This window comes from Maylandia zebra, linkage group LG12 (assembly GCF_041146795.1).
Source record: "Maylandia zebra isolate NMK-2024a linkage group LG12, Mzebra_GT3a, whole genome shotgun sequence".
NCBI lineage: Eukaryota > Metazoa > Chordata > Actinopteri > Cichliformes > Cichlidae > Maylandia > Maylandia zebra.
The window spans coordinates 28,635,064-28,642,704 of NC_135178.1; the positions used below are offsets into that span (position 1 = coordinate 28,635,064).

At 39.8% G+C, this 7,641-nt stretch overlaps 1 long non-coding RNA gene across 1 annotated transcript; it reads right to left on the minus strand.

Annotated features, from left to right (window-relative positions):
* Positions 1–2,938: 2,938 nt before the first annotated feature.
* LOC143421507 (uncharacterized) lies at positions 2,939–6,901 on the minus strand. Its single transcript, XR_013101176.1, has 3 exons — positions 6,803–6,901; positions 5,165–5,241; positions 2,939–4,806 (listed from the first exon to the last, which is right to left on the minus strand). It is a non-coding gene; the product is annotated as an uncharacterized LOC143421507 (long non-coding RNA).
* Between the last annotated feature and the right edge of the window lie 740 nt (positions 6,902–7,641).

Genomic DNA, 7,641 nt, shown 5'->3' on the forward strand with positions numbered 1-7,641 from the left:
AGGATTGAGCAAACAAGCACAGACTCGAACAATGCAGAAAGACAGATTATCTATCCATAGTGGCACATGGCTGCCACAGCTACAGATTTTCTTCCTCTTATTTCCACAAGCATGCAACCATGACGCAACTCCTTTCAGATATGTGGCACAAGCGAACATACACCCAAAGACACGCCTATAGCACACACCAATACCCGAGCACTTGAGCCCGATCACCTGGTGTTTCTTTCTTCTGTATGAACAGAGGTCAAATTACATTCAACAATAAAAATAATTGTATAAGCATGCACAGTTAATTCAGTGTTTGTTTTCACATCCGAGATTATTGGCTTCAGTCATTCCAAGGGAAATATAAGTCTTGGGTTTCGACAGTGCTCTCTGGAGAGTGTGTTTTCTTTTTCCACAAACACATGTTAGAGCTTTGCAGAGACCCCGTTCCATTCATCTGTACATGCAGAGAACAGCTAAAAGCAGCAAATAGGGGTAATATACATCTCAGAGAATGGAGAGCCAGCGGCACTTATTCAAGTCACAACATCTGTGGATCAAATGTATGCTGGTCTATTGCACCTGCACTCACTGGAGAGTTATATACAGCATGAATTCTCTGTTTATGACTGTTGAGTACATGGAGAGAAACTGGCAGAACACAAGCAAATGACAAAATGGGCTCAGGAGCGCAAGATAAATTAACTTCAGAATGTTTTAAGGATATTTTACATTTACATTTTCAGTAGATAAACATGTGTCCTTTTACGCTCTAAATACTAAATCCTTGTTTTTTGCTTTTAATGATACAGAAGTGTACGCAGTGCATATAGAAAACCGATGAATGTATTTCTCAGTAACTGCTGTTAGAAGATGACAGGATCACTTTTTGTTTAAGGGATTATGCCACCAATGCTCTTTACTGTTATAAACGACTTACTATAAACAGAAACACCACAACAAAGGAAACTAAGCAGTGATAAAAAAAAAAAAAGTGATGAAAGTAATAAATGTTTAAAACACAGTCATGGGAGATTTGTATGTACCAAAGCTATAAGAAGTCTCAATAACAGTTGTGATGTAGAAACACTGCATCATGTAATGTAGACAACCTGAATTCAGTGTCCTCTGTGGCAATCACTGATACATGACTGATATGGAGGTAAACGCTCCTTTCCTATCTGCAAACACAGAGCTCATGGTTCCTCTTCATTATACCCAAGAACATTGTGTCCAAACAGAGGTGTAATGCAACTGTTTTCAATGAGAATATAAAACTTGAATCTGCTCTTGAATAGATTGTGCAACTAAACATGTATCGCAAGCAAAGGGTTTATATAAGTCATACATGCACACACACAAAGACTGGTGGTGCTGCGTTGGTAAAACTATCTGCATGACCACATTGAACAGGTCTGATCCAGTCTTAAGGCTTGGAATCCCGCAGGGCCAACGAGGGTCTCAGGGCCCCAGTGGTTGAGAATAGCTAGGTGATCTATATTCATTGGCCAGCTTTGGTGAGGCCTGCTGTCATGGCCTCCCCACCCCCCATGACAAGCCAAACCAGGGACCTGTGTGTGTACGTGCTCCTCATGGTGCTAATGCAGTCTGACAGAGATGAATGGACCTGGACCACACGGTTTTCAGCAACGAGTGTTCCAGCGTGAGGGGAGTTATCTGCATGAAGCAAAAAGTGGGAAGGAATGGAGAACGCGTAGGTGAGGACAGAAGAAAGGGAGAAAAAGGAGAGACTGCAAGGGTGGGAGGAGGGAAGAGAAGAAGAAAGATAACATCAGGTGAATAAAGGACTGAAAGGGGGAGGATGCAGGTGCTGGTCTCAGTCTAGACTAGGCTGGTTGCACCCCCACCCTGTGCAACCAGTTCCTAATTGGCACTGCATCTCCACTGGAGGCGAGGATGGAATAGATCATTTAGGTAAGAGAGTGGTGAATACAAGAGAATGACTAAAGATAGACAAAAATATTTCAGAGGTATAGCAAAAGGACCATGAAGGGAGAGTTGATAGTGATGAACAGGACAGGGTTTTGCAGAGGAGGAAGAAGGAAAAACAGGAGAAAGGGCAAGCAGAGAAATGGGTGCTGGTCCTATTAATGTTAATCAAAACAGCCCTGACGGGTCCTAATGAAGGTTTCATAAGAAGGTTTATTCATGATTTCTCCTCATGTGCTCAGTGTCACATATCCATGTCAGAGAGGTAAGAACAAAAGTATTCATCTTTGGTGCCCTTGGTTAATTTGTGCAATTGAAGGAGTAATATTTAATTTAAAAAATAAATAAAATAAGAAAGCATGATCAGTTTTGGTTGCTTGCTGGGCTGCTGGTAACTGTAGCCTTTACTACCACATGACATAACAAAAAAATCAAGTGCAAATGATAACCTTAAAAAAACATGCAAAAAGGCAGAAAAACACCTTTACACATATTCTAAGATCTTTGTCTCTCTGACTAACAGAGCCTGTTTTTGTTTTTGATTTTCATCTACCAATTTAAAGCAATAATCATTGGCACTAAAATGTAGAGTGCTAAAAAAGAATGCAATGCCTTGTAATTTTACAATTTGGATTCAGGGTTTTGTAAAAATAAAAACAGCCGAGCTAAATGCACAAAGTTTGTGTGATGTGCAAATAGTGCAATTAATATCCCAATGTTTGGAAAACTCGAGTTTTGTGCCTCCTTCGTGCTCTCCCAGGGTTTCCTTGCTTTAAATCACATGGAATATTTCCAGTGGTGTGAAAGCATTTGAAGTGTGTATTTGAAGTATGCAGTGTATTTTCCAGTACTGAATTAATTACAGTTTTCTGTAATTTAAACAACCATTGTGCTAAATCCACAAATAAAAACTAAATTTGCTGATTTCAGTTTGTGTGGCGCAATGAGAAAAAGGGTAGCGAAATTAACAATTTTTGTGGAGCAAGAATATGGACAATACTTTTAATTTATTTCACAAATCAGCAAAATACGAGGCATGAAGTGCAAACGGTGCCCACGTCAGAAACAGCTATTAACTGATGCTAACATGAAAGCAACTGAGAAGGCAGCATGCTAACACAAAGGTGGTAACAAGGATGAGGTTAAACCTGCCCATCCATGCCAAGCAGCCAAAGCTTGATCTTCAACAAGTAACAAAAGCAATGAAGTTGTGCTTGCAGCCTTTCCTTCTATTGTTAAGGGGTCTACGGGCTGGTTTTCAGCCAGGCGTTGTGTTAATATTTTAATACTAAAAGCAAGCATCATGAGTTAGAGACTGAGGACCCAAATGCAAACTCCAAAATAAACCAAATAACAAAAAAGCGAGCCAACAAAAACACCACAGTTCAAAGTCAAATGGCAGACTGGAGTCAAATCAGGCAGGGGACACACTGGGAGGCTAACAGACACTGCGACAAACAGTGATGAGAAGATTATTTATGCACATGGGGTGATCACAGAAATAGAAACAGCTGGGGAAAACTAGGCACAGGCGTAAACCAACTGCCTAACAATAACTAATGCAAAGGATAATCACTTCAGTAGATAAGCAAACTATACTGAAAAAATGGAACCAAGGAAACTAACCACAAATAGCAGACTGCAGGAGCAATAACCAGACCTCACATACAAGAACTAAAAGTTGTAAAATGCAATTGGGGAAAAAAGAAACACAAACAAAGAAAATAGACTCACAATAAAACCAAACAGAAAACATAATCAAACCATCAACTCATGACCCAAAAGAATACACACTTGTACACATGGACACTTGGGGGGTTAAAATAGTAAATGAAAACAAAACTGTCTCTACATAGAACACAGAAACCAAAGTATTTAAAAATAAAAGTAAACCACGAAAACAGGAAAATACCAACACATAATCTAAATAAACTTCAAAACAAGATAAAAAGCTGAGCATCATGACAGAAAGATCACGTGTGTGTTATTATTAGGAAAGTATTTCGTGTCACTGTGTGAGGCTGTAAAGTGAATTTTATACGTATCGAGTATAAAATATGTAACTAGAATGAACATTGTGTGGCTCTCTGGTCACGATCATTTCATTAGCAAAGAAGCAGCCTGTCAGATGTTATTGTATAAGAAACAAGAACACGTTCACTTCTTCTTCTTTTTTTAATCAATAACATGATTAACATTTTATGCTTTTTAGGAAAAGGTCTAACTGGATCACAGTTTGCTGTGGAGCTGGTGTCATTTTTGGCTTGACACAGTTCTTACTGTGTTTGCTTTGTAAACGCACAAAGCCACTCGTGACATAGTTAGCAAATAACATTTGGTAAAACACTCTAGGTGACAAATTTGTTTAGGAATAGTTGTGTAAAAAAATAGTTGAGACAGAACGGCAGCAGATGAAAGGTTTTTTATACAGAGTGGTAGCACTTCAAGATCACAGTGACTTCCATTAACATCCATCTGATGTGATTATCCAGCAGGATTTAATAAGTACAGCTGGATGAGCTGGAGAATAAAACACAACACTTAATAAAAATACACGTTCACTATAATGTACACTATGGCTGTTTGTCTGTGTGGGCACAGTGCTGATCATTGGTCTTCCTTCCCCAGATATCTGGTGGATCAGCTCTCAGTCATGTGTGTACCCAGTGCCTGTTATGGTCATTATAATGACTATTTTGCACTGGACGTGCACACAAACACTTTCTTGTTCCCTTTCTGTCGATCGTCTGAGGTGGCAGCATTGATGTGTTTATGTAGCACATGTACCACGCTGGTTCCCATTATGGACCTGGGGCTCTCTCATCTCCGTCCTCCGCTCGCCACGATTAAAAACACTCTCCTGTCAGGCTAATGAACATGCGAGAAAGCAAAGAAGGAGAAAAGAGTGGGAGGAAAAACAGAGTGGGGGGTGGTCAAGAAAGATACAGAATAAGAGGAAGATTGCCAGATATGTGGATGGATATTAATGAAGGAATGAAAAGAGGGGAGAAAAGGGGAAAATCTTAGCTTGATCTAATATAGGAGAAAAGTTACATTAAACGAAGCCAAAAAATTTTTGGCTTCGTTTAATGTACTGTTTCAGAAATTTAGTACAATGAGCAAATATAACTATTATTATACATAATAAGTATATAACAGGTGGATAAACCAAAAAACTAAATTGGGTTTATTCAGAAAACAGTAACAGTGTTAAGTTTCTTTTTACCAAACAAAGAAGTTCTTCTCTGGGTCTGAAGCAAATCACATCAAACTGCGATGCGATGGTTTTTCAGTAATTTGTTCCTGGTTTGATACGTAAAGAGACATTGGAGCATTAAGATTAGCCTAATTTATATGCTGATATGGTGGTTTATCTGATGTTAGTGGATAAACATAATGAAAAAGAGGCATTAGGCTTAATTACTTTTGATCCTTCATGACTGTAACGACTGCAGGAAGAAAAGAGAGCTGTGGCATAAGCATCACTTAAAAATACAGTACATCAATCACTGGTGTCATTTTCTGAGTGACAAGCTGTTCAGACCTGATGACCGAATTTCACTAAACCCCATTTACCTAGAAACCCCCAAAAACCACTTACTTATATAAATACATAATAAACAGCTGCAGTAGTTGCCTTTTCCCCCTTTAAAGCCGACCACATACCTCACAGACTGCACAGTGCTGCAGTGAGACTGGAGCGAGACAGTGATGACAAGATTATTAACTCTGACAACCCTGCAGATGTTCTGCTCCTTTATTCTGCGTGTTAAATGAAAGTGAGCCAAGGTAAGAGGATGATGATGACCTTTGTAAATGCCCAAGATGTAAATGGCTATTTGTACAGCAAATGTTTGCATGTACAGTGTCACATTTGAGGACTTTGAAATGTAACGTCCATGAATGATGATCAAAAATAATTCCATCAGCTTGTTAATAAATCATTTTCTGGCTCTTCGCTGTATCTGAACTAGATTAGAGGGAGAAATTCATAAAATGAGAAAGGGGGGTTGCTGTGGCAACACTAACGACACCCACCCCCACTGTCTTTGTGTGCGGACTCTTTCCTCAACGTACATGTAACTGCAGCTATGCTGAGGTTGGTAGTACAAAGCCCTATTAAAACAAATAACTGGTTTAACCTGGCAAGTATGCCTATGTTTGATAAGGAATTTCCCCAGTAAGAGACAGCCACAGGCTTAAGATGGCAGTGCCAAGACTTTGATATATTTGATTTAATTAGGTGTAACAACAGCATGGCTATTGCAGCATAAGCAAAACGCAAACAAAACACCAAAGGCCTTCACATGGAACATGGTCTCATTATCTGACTGAAAGTATGTGCAGCTATAAAAGCAATTCAACCAGACTGAAATGCTAAAACAAACACACAATAAGGAAGTTTCTTACTTTTATCTATGTTCCTTTGATGGTTTGCTTATTTTATACAAACAAAAAAGGATAATCAGTTGAAGAAATGTGTATTGTTATTGTTAGCTGTAATTTTCTGAGTGCATTTTAAGTTTAAAAAGCATCTTGTTTCAGGCGCAGAAAGGAGCAGAGCGGCAGGGGTGTGTTTTTTCCACTGGTGTGTTTATGCCACGTTTATGCAAGTGTCATATTCAGTATTTACGTGTACTTCTTTTTTGTTTTTCGTTTGCTGAATGTGTGTTTACATTTGCATAAATATGCAGATGCATCTGGTGTCACACTGCAAACACTGTGCTGTCTGTGTTCTATGTTTATCTGGAGGGCGTAAAAGAAAACAATTGTCTTTAGTAGTTTGGAAATAAGCGTTTTTAATCCAGAAGAAAAAAAATTGTAGCCTATGTGAAGAAAAGGCAAGTAATATTTTAGCTCTCACCTTCTGTCTGGGATAAGATGAGTGAAGAGCCCACGCTGATGTGCTAGAGGTGTAGAGAGAAGCTTAAGACTCCTAGGCTGATTACTGATTACCACAGTACTGCTGAGTATGCTGAAGCACATAGGCTCAAGGTGGGTTGGGTCACTATGATTAAGGAAAGAGAGGGTGGGTGTTGGGCGCTGTGGATTGTAGAGCGAAAGGGGGACAGGGCCAGTGAGACCCCACCAAGAGGACGAGCTGCTGAGGTGTGGCCGAGTGAAGCGGTTACAGGCAACATCCCCATTCTCTCTGCATTTGGTGAATGTTCACATCCAAAGAAAACACAACATAAAATCCTGTCGATGTTATGTAACTTCAGGGTTTGAAGCGCTGCTTGGGAGACTCAGCATTAAAAGTGCCCATCACAGCTTTAGACCTCGACCCCTTTTAAACACTAGGGGAGAAAAGGGCCGCACTGAAAGCCTGGAGCAAATCCTATCAGTTTGTGTACAGCTGTGGAGTCTGGTCTTGAGGGGAGGAGGTTCACCACACTACTGAGGAAATCCAAAAAGAAAATGTGGTTTGGCACAGTAACCACAAAAGATGCTGAGTTTAGCTTTAATCTAATGTGTGTGTGTGTGTGTGTGTGTGTGTGTGTGTGTGTGTGTGTGTGTGTGTGTGTGTGTGTGTGTGTTCACACAGGGTGTACGTGCATGTCTTCATTTGCTCCCTTGAGGTAGCTCATGATTTTATTGCCTTTCGACTTATTGCCACGGTGTAACTGTCCAACTGCTGGAGGTGAGACCATAATGAAGTTGTCTTTTATTAGCTCAATGTTCGAAGTCAAGAGGCCAGGATAG